Source organism: Rhincodon typus, chromosome 31 (genome assembly GCF_021869965.1).
Source record: "Rhincodon typus isolate 14 chromosome 31, sRhiTyp1.1, whole genome shotgun sequence".
NCBI classification, from domain to species: Eukaryota; Metazoa; Chordata; class Chondrichthyes; order Orectolobiformes; family Rhincodontidae; genus Rhincodon; species Rhincodon typus.
The window spans coordinates 5,655,717-5,667,483 of NC_063362.1; positions in this window are offsets into that span (position 1 = coordinate 5,655,717).

Here is an 11,767-nt window from a genome sequence, read left to right on the forward strand (position 1 = left end):
ATACACACACACACATATCCTCATACACACACACACACACGTCCTCATACACACACACACACATCCTCATAGACACACACACACACCCTCATACACATACACACACACACACACACCCTCTTATACACACACACACACACACACATCCTCATACACACACACACACACATCTTCATACACACACACACACATCTTCATACACACACACACACACACAAACACTCTTCCCTCTCAGTTACTGCATTCACTTTTCTGTTATGTAGGTAATTATAGGTAATTATAATCACCATACAAATAGACGCAACCACCAAAAGGATCTGCCCTACCCATTTATAATTCACTGTAATAAACATTTGCTGGTGTAGTCTATGAATAGGACACTATCTAGTATTTACTGAATGAATTAGAAACGTGTTTCAGCAGTCAGCAACTGAATGCATAACATTGGAGAAAGGACATGCAAGGTTGGATACAGATTGGACTCAAGTTTGGTTCTAGCTTAGTATTCAATGCCACAAGATCATGTGTTGTGTTGTGCATTTCATGATGAGGTATTTCTGTTTGAGACAATAGAAAGACAACATATGCCACATAAGATACCTCTGATAATGATTGCTTCACACACATTATAACAGTATTTATTCGCTCAGGACAATATGTGAGGGGTGGTATTAGCTGAATTGTCTCACAAGTCACTCCCCAAAAATGACTGGATCTTCTGGAGAGGGGAGAGGCAGAAAGACCTTGTATATCGAAAGCACACTGTTACACAATAATGTCATGACTGCAGCCTCCAGCTCGGGTCCTATTGTTTTTTGTGCCAAAACCAATCAAAGCTTTTGTCACACCAGGAGTGGGCTGCTTTCCCCATCACCTTTTTTTAACAGATTGTGGGATGTATTAAAGCAAGGAGCAATACAGGAATGATAGGAAACATTGCAAAATTTGTGTTAGCAAGAAAGAGTTGGCCAGTACTGTGGTAATGAAAGAATGCAAAACACTCATACACTTCCAAAATATAATTAAGCATGAATAAAAGGAAAATCCGTTTTCTTAAATAGAGTCAACTTCACTAAACGAAGGCACAAGCAGAATGCAAACATAGAGCAGCTGAAGCAAGTGGATGTGTGCTTTCATGAGTAGTTTAGAGTGCATTTTAGGGAGATAGAAGAATAACTCTGGTGTGAGACTGCAGAGATACTGTCAATTTCGAAGCAGAATTCTTCTGCAGATGTTGCCTTTAGATGTGAAATTTCTTGAGTCATGACGGACTGCACTAAACTCAATCATGAACATTTTCAACAATTTACTCCAGTCTAATCAATTCCTGAAATATTAATGTAAATCTAAAAGGCTACAATGGAGTTTAGGTAAATAGAAAAACAGTGCACAGGCATAACATAGAAATTAAGAGCTTAAAATGTGCAATATCAGTGAACTGTACAGTATTCAAAAGATGTGGAGTGGATTATCAAACAGGCTGTCACTGTGGACTAGAGTGTGACCGAAAACAATGGGACATTTTTTTACATTATACAATATCGTACTTAAAAATTCTTTCTCCACAGCCTCCTTCTGCCCACCCCAACTGATGATACGACCTTACCATTAGTGTAAATCTGGAGTCAACTCCCTCCCACCCAAATACAGTTGGGAGAGAGGAAGTGGGTTAAAGTGCTGGGGAAGCTGGCTGAAGCATGAGAAGAGACTTCTCTGAGACACCTCGAGCTGCAAAACCCGGGTGAAGAGTCAAAATGAGTGAAGACTCAGGGGGAAGCAGCACCTCACCATCCTGGTGTATATTTCAAAGCCTCCCTTTAATTCAGAATAATCTTTGGACAATATGAAACCTGTTTGAAGTAATTACAAAGAAATGATTTCTGCAGAGATTCGAATCAAATTACTGCTTCAGAAACTGAAAGTGCCAAATGTAAGCATCCTGTGGGCTCAATGCCACATGGAAATCTGAGGGAAGCCTGATTGGAATCTTTGCCTTAAATCCCACCTCTTTCAGAGGACAATGTGATATCATTGCAAAATCTAGGAGGTTAAAACCCAATTCAAACAGATCATCTGAGGCATGTTTTTCCTAGGGTTATTAAGGAGAGATTACACAAACAAGGATGGTGTCCCCTGAAAGTTAAAAAAAAATGTATGGATTGATTTGTTTTTAAGTTTCCAGGATATTAAAAGGCAACAGATAGTTCTGTTTCTGTTGTTTGGGGAGTTCAGGTCCAGGACTCATAGCTTTAAATTTAGAACCAAATCCTTTTAAAATGTGTGGGGGAGGTGGCGATGCTGCATCGTGCTAATGTTACTGGAGGAGTAATCCAACCACCTGGACTACTGGCTCTGGAGATGGGCATTCAAATCCCAATGCACTGGAGCTGGTGGAATTTAAATTCATTTAACTAAAACGCTATTCTCATTAATAATCATGAAATAACTGGATTGTTGTAAACAATCACACTTGGTCCGCAAAGGTCATTCAGAGACATCTGCCATTCCCCTCACCAGGCACGACCTATATTGAACTCCAAACATGCAAGCAATGTGGTTGAACTTTAACTGCCTTCGGCAATAATCAAACACACCCCTTCAGTGATGGTCAGCTCACAATCACCACCTTTTCACTGAATTCCAGGCATTTTCCCCCAGAGTGTCGGAGGCTGAGGGGTGACCTTTAAAGAATCCCTACAGCATAGAAACAGGCCATTCAGCCCATCCAATTCACCCAGACAACCGCCCACCCTATCCCTGCATTTCCCACGGCAAATCCATCTAACCTGCACATCTTTGGACTGTGGGAGGAAACCCACACAGACATGGGGAGAATACGCAAACTCCACACAGACAGTAACCCAAGGGTGGAATTGAACCCGGGTCCCTGACACTGTGTGGCAGTAGTGCTAACCACTGAGCCACCGTCTTTGAATGTCTTTGAGTTTCTGACTCTCTCACTTTGTTCATGGTGCAGCTTTGGAGTTCTTTGCCTATCTCTTACAAGATACATGGTTTTAGTACCACTTTTTCAGGTCTGACTGTTAATCTTCATTATATCGAAGTTTTAGTGCTTTGGGTCCAACTCACCTGCTTATAGTCTAGCTTTGGAGAGATTATGGAGATGTTTGTTTGTCCAAGCAACAACTATATTTGGGAGCTATATTCAGCTGCCCATACCTAACATTGCAAAAACCATGATCATTCTTCAAACACTCCCTGAAGCTCTGAATCAGTCAGTCATGTGTTCCCGGTCCTTAATCCGTTCAAACTACAAAACTATATGTGTAAAATAAAGCAAGAAAGAGGCTGGAAATGGCTTCAGGAAAGAGAAATAGCTGTATGTTTTATTGAAGCCTTCCAAGTTGGTGTCTAATGGGTCATTATTCATGTATGAGCCCAGAGTGGCTGCATAAAAATTAAAGCCCAGTCTGATGTGCCCTCAACCAATGTTTACAGTTATACATACAAAATACCTGTCATGCGCGCGCACACACACACACACATTCTCACACACACTCTCACAGACTCTCTCTCACCACACATACTCTCTCACACTCACATACACACTCTCGCACACACACGCACTCTCTCACATACACACTCACAGACACACGTACTCACACATTTACTTGTTCACACTCATACACACTCACACACACTCGTGCACTCTCTCACACGCATACATAGTCTCCCACACACACGTAAACACTCTCACACATACACAGTCTCACATACAGTCTCTCACCTACACATTCATGCAATTTTTCACGTATGTACACACTCATACACACATGTACACATTCTCTTTCTCTCTCTCACACACACACATACACACACACACACACACACACACACATACAGTCTCTCACACACAAACTCACTCACTTTCTCTCACAGACACACAGTCTCACACACAGATCCAGCAGAGGGGCGCAAGATTATACAGAACTTGAAAAAATTCATATTCAGAGACTAAAATTTTTGCATCTCATCAAATATCTATCCAATGAATTTGCTGATGTCTGCTGCCTTCCTTAAAAATGTATACATTCACCATCTTTTTTTATAAAGTGGTCTAATCTAAATTGCTTTTTTTTATCCATCCTCTGTATCTGTGATTACATTGGTCTATTGAAGGTTATTTGACTGTGTGTCTTCTAGGATCTTAAACATTGTAGCAATCAGGAACATTACTGCTGAAGTGACATCCAGTACAGTGCATGCTACAGTTGGAACTGGGAAAATACCCAGCCCATACAACTCAACTATTCCCTGCCCTCACCCAGTGACCATCATCAGGAACCAGTTTCAGTTTGGTCTCAAAAATTTAGTCCCAAATGTTGAAATTATTATTTACATTCATTGTTTGCTTTAGTTCCACTTTCTCAAAGAAATACAAGTCAGTGCTTTAAATGTATGACTGGCAGCAGAATGTATTGATGTTGGGAATCTATTAAACATGAAATGTGAGCGAGCACACTGGGGGATCCAGAAAAACCGGTCTGCAAAATATGATTAACAAGCAGAGTTGCACTTGAATTGTAACATTGCGGGGACCTCTAGGGATTCAGTTCTTGTTTAACACTGCTTGTTAAACCATTCATTTCTGTTTCCCTTGGTAAAGCAGTCAGAGTGTGGGCGCATGGAGTCAGCATCTCAGTTCATGTGCATGCAACAGTTTGTGGATACATATGTGAGAAATCCCTGTTCTCTGGAAATGTGAAGGAATGGGCTTAGTACAGCAGCGTGCAGATTAAGATGTGCTTCTTGGGAAAGACGACAGACAGGTGAAGCTGCTTGTGGTTAGACCACAATGCACACCAACAGGAAATCTAGCAACATCTCAGCAATGAATGACAGGGCAAACACAAAAGGAAAGAAAAGGTAATTTGAATCTGCACAAAATGAGTGTCAAATAATTTGTATGTTCATCATGAATGTATACTTTTTTGGACAAGCTGTATATTAAAACTCACAAAAATAATTAGCTAAATCATCTTAACAAATGCCAAAGCAGCTTGAATGGTCTACTCTTATTGCCTTGGCTCTCAGATTTTCTGAGTTAATGAATGACTGGAATGAGTTGTGAAAGAACTGCACAGTTATTTCCTGACTTTGCACAAATACCTTATACACAATAGGTTAACAAATGTGTCCAGAGATACCAGGATGCCACAAGGTGTAACTAAATGAGGTACATTGCCCAGTGTTGGCACGCTGCATTGTGATAGCACAGAGGGCAGGAGATGACATCTACCAGACTGAAACATCGATGTACAGGGAGCTTCGTAGACACTGCTGACATTTCCTACTAACTTCAACACAAACACAATGTAGTTGTTTAGGGTTTGGGGTTGGTTAGCTCAGTTGGCTGGATAGCTGGTTTGTGATACAGAGTGATGCCAACAGCGTGGCTTCAATACCCACACTTGCTGAGATTACCATGTAGGACAGTCCTTACCAACCTCTCCCGATTAGAGTGAGTCACAGGGTGGCTGAGAGTCATCACAGCAGAATTCTGGGAGACATTGCCATAGTCATCGCAACTGTACAGAAGGTCAGAGAGAACCCGGTGTCAAGGTGTGGTTGGTGTTTCCCACCCTTCCTCCTCCTCTGACCCAAAAAAAAGATGCTCTGTGAGGAAGATGACTGGCAGGGTAAAGGTGTACAAGGGAGCAGCCATCAAGAGAGTGGGCAAGAGTTAGAGTGGAAGTGCTGAGGCCTTTGCTTGAGAGGTTTCGGAGTGAGGAGGCTGAGCAGGGGAGCAGGTAGGGGCTCTTTAACTCTACTTTCTTTCTGTCTAGACCAAAGGCAGTAGGGATGGCAGTTTGGGCAGTGGCATGCTCCTCCTGCAGGATGTGGGAGATCAGGGAGACTTCCAGTGTCCCTGGTGGCTACACCTGCGAGAAGTGCACCCGGCTGCATCTCCTGACAGACTGGGTTAGGGAACGGGAGCTGGAGCTGGATGCACTCAGGATCATCTGGGATGCAGAGAACATCATTGATAAGAGCTATGGTGAAGTGGTCACTCCTAAGGTACAGGCTGCAGGTAGCTGGGTGATCACCATAACAGGTAAGGATGGTGAAAGCAGATAGTGCAGGTTTCCCCTGTGGCTATCCCCCTCAGTAACAGGTATACCACTTTGGATACGGTGGGGGGTGACCTTTCAGGAGCAAGCAGCAGCAGTCAGGTCAGTGGCACTGTGACCGGCTCTGAGGCTCAGAGGGAAAGCGTGCTGTCAGACAGAGCGATACTGATAGGAGACTCAGTTATGAGGGAGACAGACAGGAGATTCTGCGGCCGCAGAAGAGACACCAGGATGGTGTGTTGTCTCCCAAGTGCCAGGGTCAAGGATGTCTCTGAGAGGCTGCAGAACATTCTGAAGGGGGAGAATAAGCATCCAGAAGTCATTGTGCACATCAGTACAAATGACATAGGTAGACATAGGGATGGGGTGCTGCGAAATGAGTAGAGGAAGTTAGGTAAGAAGTTAAAAAGCAGGACCTCAAGGTTAGTGATCTCCAGATTACTCCCAGTGCCACATGTCAGTGAGCATAGAAATAGAATAATAGGCCAGATGAATGTTTGGCTGAGGAGCTGGTGTAGGGAGTAGGGTTTTCAGTTCTTGGATCTTTGGGATCTGTTCTGCAGTAGAGGTGACCTGTACAAGAGGGACAGGTTGCATTTGAAGTGGAGGGGGTCCGATATCCTCGTGGGGAGATTTGCTAGTGTTACCCGGGAGGGTTTAAACTAGTTTGTCAGGGGGGCGGGACTCTGAATAAGAGAGGCGCCATCAAGAAGTCAGGGGAAAATACATTAGCTATCAAGAGCAAGTTTACTATTCAGGATAGCCAGAGGCACAGTAACGGGAAGGAAAAGGCTTCTGGCTTAAAGTGTACTTATTTTAATGCATGAGGCCTGAGTGGTAAGGCAGATCAGCTCAGAACATGGATTGGCTCTGGGGTCTGGGATATTGTAGCCATAACAGAAACATGGCTGAGAGAAGGGCAGGACTGACAGCTCAGTGTTCCTGGACACAGAAGCTACAGGAGTGACAGAAGTACAAGTAAGCGAGGAGGGGTGTTGGCCTTTTGATAAGAGAGGACATAACAACAGTGCTTAGAGACGATGCTCTTAAGGGGTCATCAAATGAGGCCATATGGTTACAGCTTAGAAACAAGAAGGGGATGGTCACTCTGTTGAGACTGAATTATAGACCCCCAAATAGCCAGCAGGTACTACAGGAGCAGATGTGTAGAGAGACTGCTGATACCTGTAGGAATAACAGTAGTATTGGCTGAAGATTTTAAATTTCCCCCTACGTTGACTGGGCCACCCAGAATGTAAAAGGCCTGATGGGGTTGAATTTGTTAAATGTGTCCAAGAAAGTTTCCTAAATCAATATGTAGAGAGCCCTACTTGGGAGGATGCAACACTGGACCCTCTTTTTAGGAAATGAGGTCAGACAAGTGACTGAAGTGTCAGTCACAGAGCATTTTGGGCCCAGTGACCATAACACTCTTAGTTTTAACAATTATGGAAAAAGATAGGCCAGGTCCACACAGGTTAAGGTGCTGAACTGGAGCATGGCCAATTTTGGGGCCATCAGGCAGGATCCAGCAGAGGTTGATTGGATGAGTCTGTTTGAAGGAAAAGGAACAATTGGCAAATGGGAGGCCTTTAACAGTGCGATCAAGAGTCCAGGGACAGCATGTCCCTGTTAGGGTGATGGGAAAAGCTGGCAGGTTTAGGTTTCCCTGGCTGACGAGGGATATTGATGCTGTGGTTGGGAAAAAGAAGAAGGCATACGTTGGGTTTAGGCTATCGGGCTCAAGCGAATCCCTAGTTGGCTACAAAAAGTATAGGAGCACACTCAAGAGGGAAGTAAGAACAAAAAAGGGTATAAGATTGATCTGGCAGTTAAGGTTAAAGATAATCCCAAGAGAGTTTATAGCAATATTAAGGGTGGCAAGGGAGAGAATAGGTCCTGTTAAAGATCGGCATGGCCATCTATGTGTGGAGCCACAAGAAATGGGGAAGATTTTTAATGAATATTTCTCCTCAGTGTTTATTGAGGAGAGAATCATGGATGCTAAGGAAATAAGGGAAACAAGTAGGGATGTTTTAAACCACATACACATTACCAGAGAGGAAGTGTTTGCAGCCTTAAAGCACATTGATGTGGATAAATCCCCTGGGCCTGATCAAGTCCATCCTCGGATGTTGTGGGAGGCTAGGGAAGGAATTGCAGAGGTCCTTGCAGAGATTTTGGCTTCATCTTTAGTCACTGGTGAAGTTCCAGAAGACTGGAAGGTGACTAATGTTATTCCATTGTTTAAGAAAGATATTTTAAAGAGTTTTTTGAAGAGTTTTTCAAAGCAGTAACCAAGAGGACAGATGAGGGTAGGGCAGTGAATGTTGTCTATATGGACTTTAGTAAGGCCTTTCACAAGGTCCCACATGACAGGCTAGTCATGAAGGTCAGGTCGTATGGGGTCCAGGGAGAGCCAGCTAATTGGATTCAAAATGGGCTCGATGGTAGGAAGCAGAAGGTGATGTTTGAAGGTTGTTTCTCGGATTGGAGGCCTGTGACTAGTGGTATGCCACGGGGGTCGGTGCTGGGACCTTTGTTATTTGTTATTTACATAAATGATCTTGACGTGAATGTACAAGGCATGATTAATAAGTTTGCGGATGATACAAAATTAGGAGGTATCGTTGATAGTGAAGAAGGTTATCAAAAATTACACAGGGATCTTGATCAGATGGGGAAGTGGCCTGAGGATTGGCAAATGCAATTCAATACAGATAAGTGTGAGGTGTTGCACTTTGGAAAATCAAACCAAGGTAAGACTTATAAAGTAAATGGTAAGGTCCTGAGGAGTGTTTTGGAACAGAGGGACCTAGGGAGTACAAGTACATAGTTCATTGAAAGCAGCGTCACAGATGAACAGGGTGGTGAAGAAGGCATTTAACATGCTGGCCTTCATTGGTCAAGGCATTGAGTATAGGAGTTGGGACATTATGTTACAATTGTATAAGTCATTGGTGAGGCTGCACTTGGAGTATTGTGTACAGTTTTGGTCATCCTGTTATAGGAAAGACATAGTTAAATTGGAAAGTTTGCAAAGAAGATTAACGAGGATGTTGCCAGGAGTAGTAGTCCTGAGTTACAGGGAGAGGTTGGCCAGGATAGGACTTAATTCCTTGGAACAAGGAAGAATGAGGGGTGCCCTTATTGAGGTGTATAAAATCATGAGAGGCATAGATAGAATGAATGCATATAGTCTTTTTCCCAGGGATGAGGAATTGAAAACTGGTGGGCATAGGTTCAAGGTGAGAAGGGAAAGATTTAAGAAGGACCTGAGGAGCAACATGGACCAGTTTGGGCTGAAGGGCCTGTTTCCATGTTGTATTACTCTATGACTGTATGACTCTCCCCTCGTTGATGCATGGTGACCGCCAATTGTCTGTCTCTCTCTAATGACTGAGAGGAACAGCACAGACTCACAGAAGGGGAAGCTGGTTCAGGAGATGTGGGAACAGTAGAAATAGGCCATTCAGCCCATTGAATCTGCACTGCCATTCAGTAAGATCATGGCAGATCTGATAATCCTCAACTCCACTTTCCTCACTTTTCCTCACAACCCTTAAAAATCTGCCTCAGCCTTGAATTTACTTAACGACCCAACTTCAATAGTTCACTATGGCAAAGAATTTCACAGCTTCATTATCCTCAGAGAAGAAATTCCTCCTCATCTCTGTCTTAAATGTACGACCGCCCGTTATTCTGAGATTATATCCTAGACTCTCCCACAAGGGGAAACAACCTTTCTTCACCCAACTGTCAAGTCCCTAAGAACCTTGTATGATTCAATAAGGTCTAAAGAATTAACAGGTTATGTTCAGAAAGGTAAATGGGGAGGGGCAGCAGGAGATTTGAGTGCAGCATACACACTGGCATGGGCCTGTTGGAGTTCGTTTTAACACTGTGAATTTGATGTAATATGCTTGGAAAGTCTCTACAATTAGAATTGAACACTCAATAAGAATGAGTAAGAAATGGTTAATGTTAAAAGGACTGACAATATGGGCATTTAAGCCATCTGTCAATACAAAATTGGTCAAGTATTTCTATATCGGGAGTGCCATCATCATTCAGGTTCAACCACCCACACAGTGAGAAAGAAGCCTGGCAGCTTATAAATGTTAGATAATCATCGTGTCTCAGAGACAGCCTGTCTCTCTTTACAAAGTTAAAAAAAAATGCAAAGGACTGTTTCAACTAACATATTACAATATGACATTTCTCACAAAGATTAATGACACATATTATGTAATTCACATCTCTGGACACATTTCCAAAGTTTACATAACATCACCTCTGGAAATGCTTCTTTCTTTTCCCCACTGAGCAGGAACCATGTCCTTTTAATGCCTCAAGTGGATGAAATGATTGAATGTCAGGACCACAGTTCAAGCGAGTTGCAGGGCAGTTTCTGAGTGAGGAGGTAACAGTACATCAGTGTTGCAAGACTATCAAGCCAGCACTATCAGCTGTTTTACAAATTCTATGGAAACCACACTCCCATCCCAAGGCCCAACCCAAATTCCATTCTTTCAATATTGCGTGAGATCCGTATTGAATTTCTTCTTTAGAAATGAATCTTGCATTTCAGAGCATGCCTCATCAGGACAAGCCAAAGTGTTTCACATCCAATGAATAGATTTGTGAAGTGTAGTTACTGATGTTCTGTCAGAAAATGAGATCAGCTGGTGCATAATGAGGGCCCACAAACCGTAAAGGGGAAATAAATGAGTGGCTAACATAAATGGGTCAGCACATATTCAATAGGCTGAAGGACCTCTTCTGTGCTGTATGACTCTATGACTTTAATCTATGGATGAATGTAACATAAATGTTTAATGGTGAGAGTTTCTGATTCTATCAGACATACTCTGTAGAAACCCTTGACCTCTCCAATATGCCAATGTTGTTAGAGCTACAATTAGAACTGAGAGTTAGAGTACTATTGCTGGAGCTACAGATGGAGCTCCTAAAGGACTAACACCATTATCAGGGTGTCAATATTCTACAAAACAGTCCACAGTCTGACCAAATGTTAGTTTGTATAAAGCTAATGCAGTTATTCCATGGCAAGCATTTCTGAAGTGCCAATATCAATCACAAGCACCAGCAGGCTCTCATCATTCTGTGACATTGTGTTAATAAAATGCATTAACCTAGTGGGAGGTGTGTGTCAGTTAATCTGCTGGTCACCTCTGCATTCAGCTCTTCCCAACAGCTAGTTTGTATTACAATCTGTGAACAGTGAGCCCAGTTGCTAAGCTGCTCCTCCCAGATCTTGCTGATGGAGTGGATATATGTAACAAGTGCTGACTCAGTACCTTGTGGTTCCAGGATAAAGTACAGGGGTCTTGAAATAGGTCTGATCTCCTGATGTGTAGCCTACAGACCCACTGGCATGTGGACCCAAAATGTTAACTCTGATTTCTCTCCCCAGATACCACAGGACCTGCTAAGCTTTTCCAGCAATTTCTGTTTTTGTTGGGCATTTTTCCAGAATCCTTACAGCAGGCCATTTGGCCCATTGAGTTCACACTAACCCTCTGAACAGCATTACACCCAGATCCACCCCCCAACGTCATCCCTGTAACCCTACATTTCCAGTGCCTAACCCACCCAGCCTTGCACACTATGTGCAATTTAACATGGCCAATCCACCTAACCTATATGTCTTT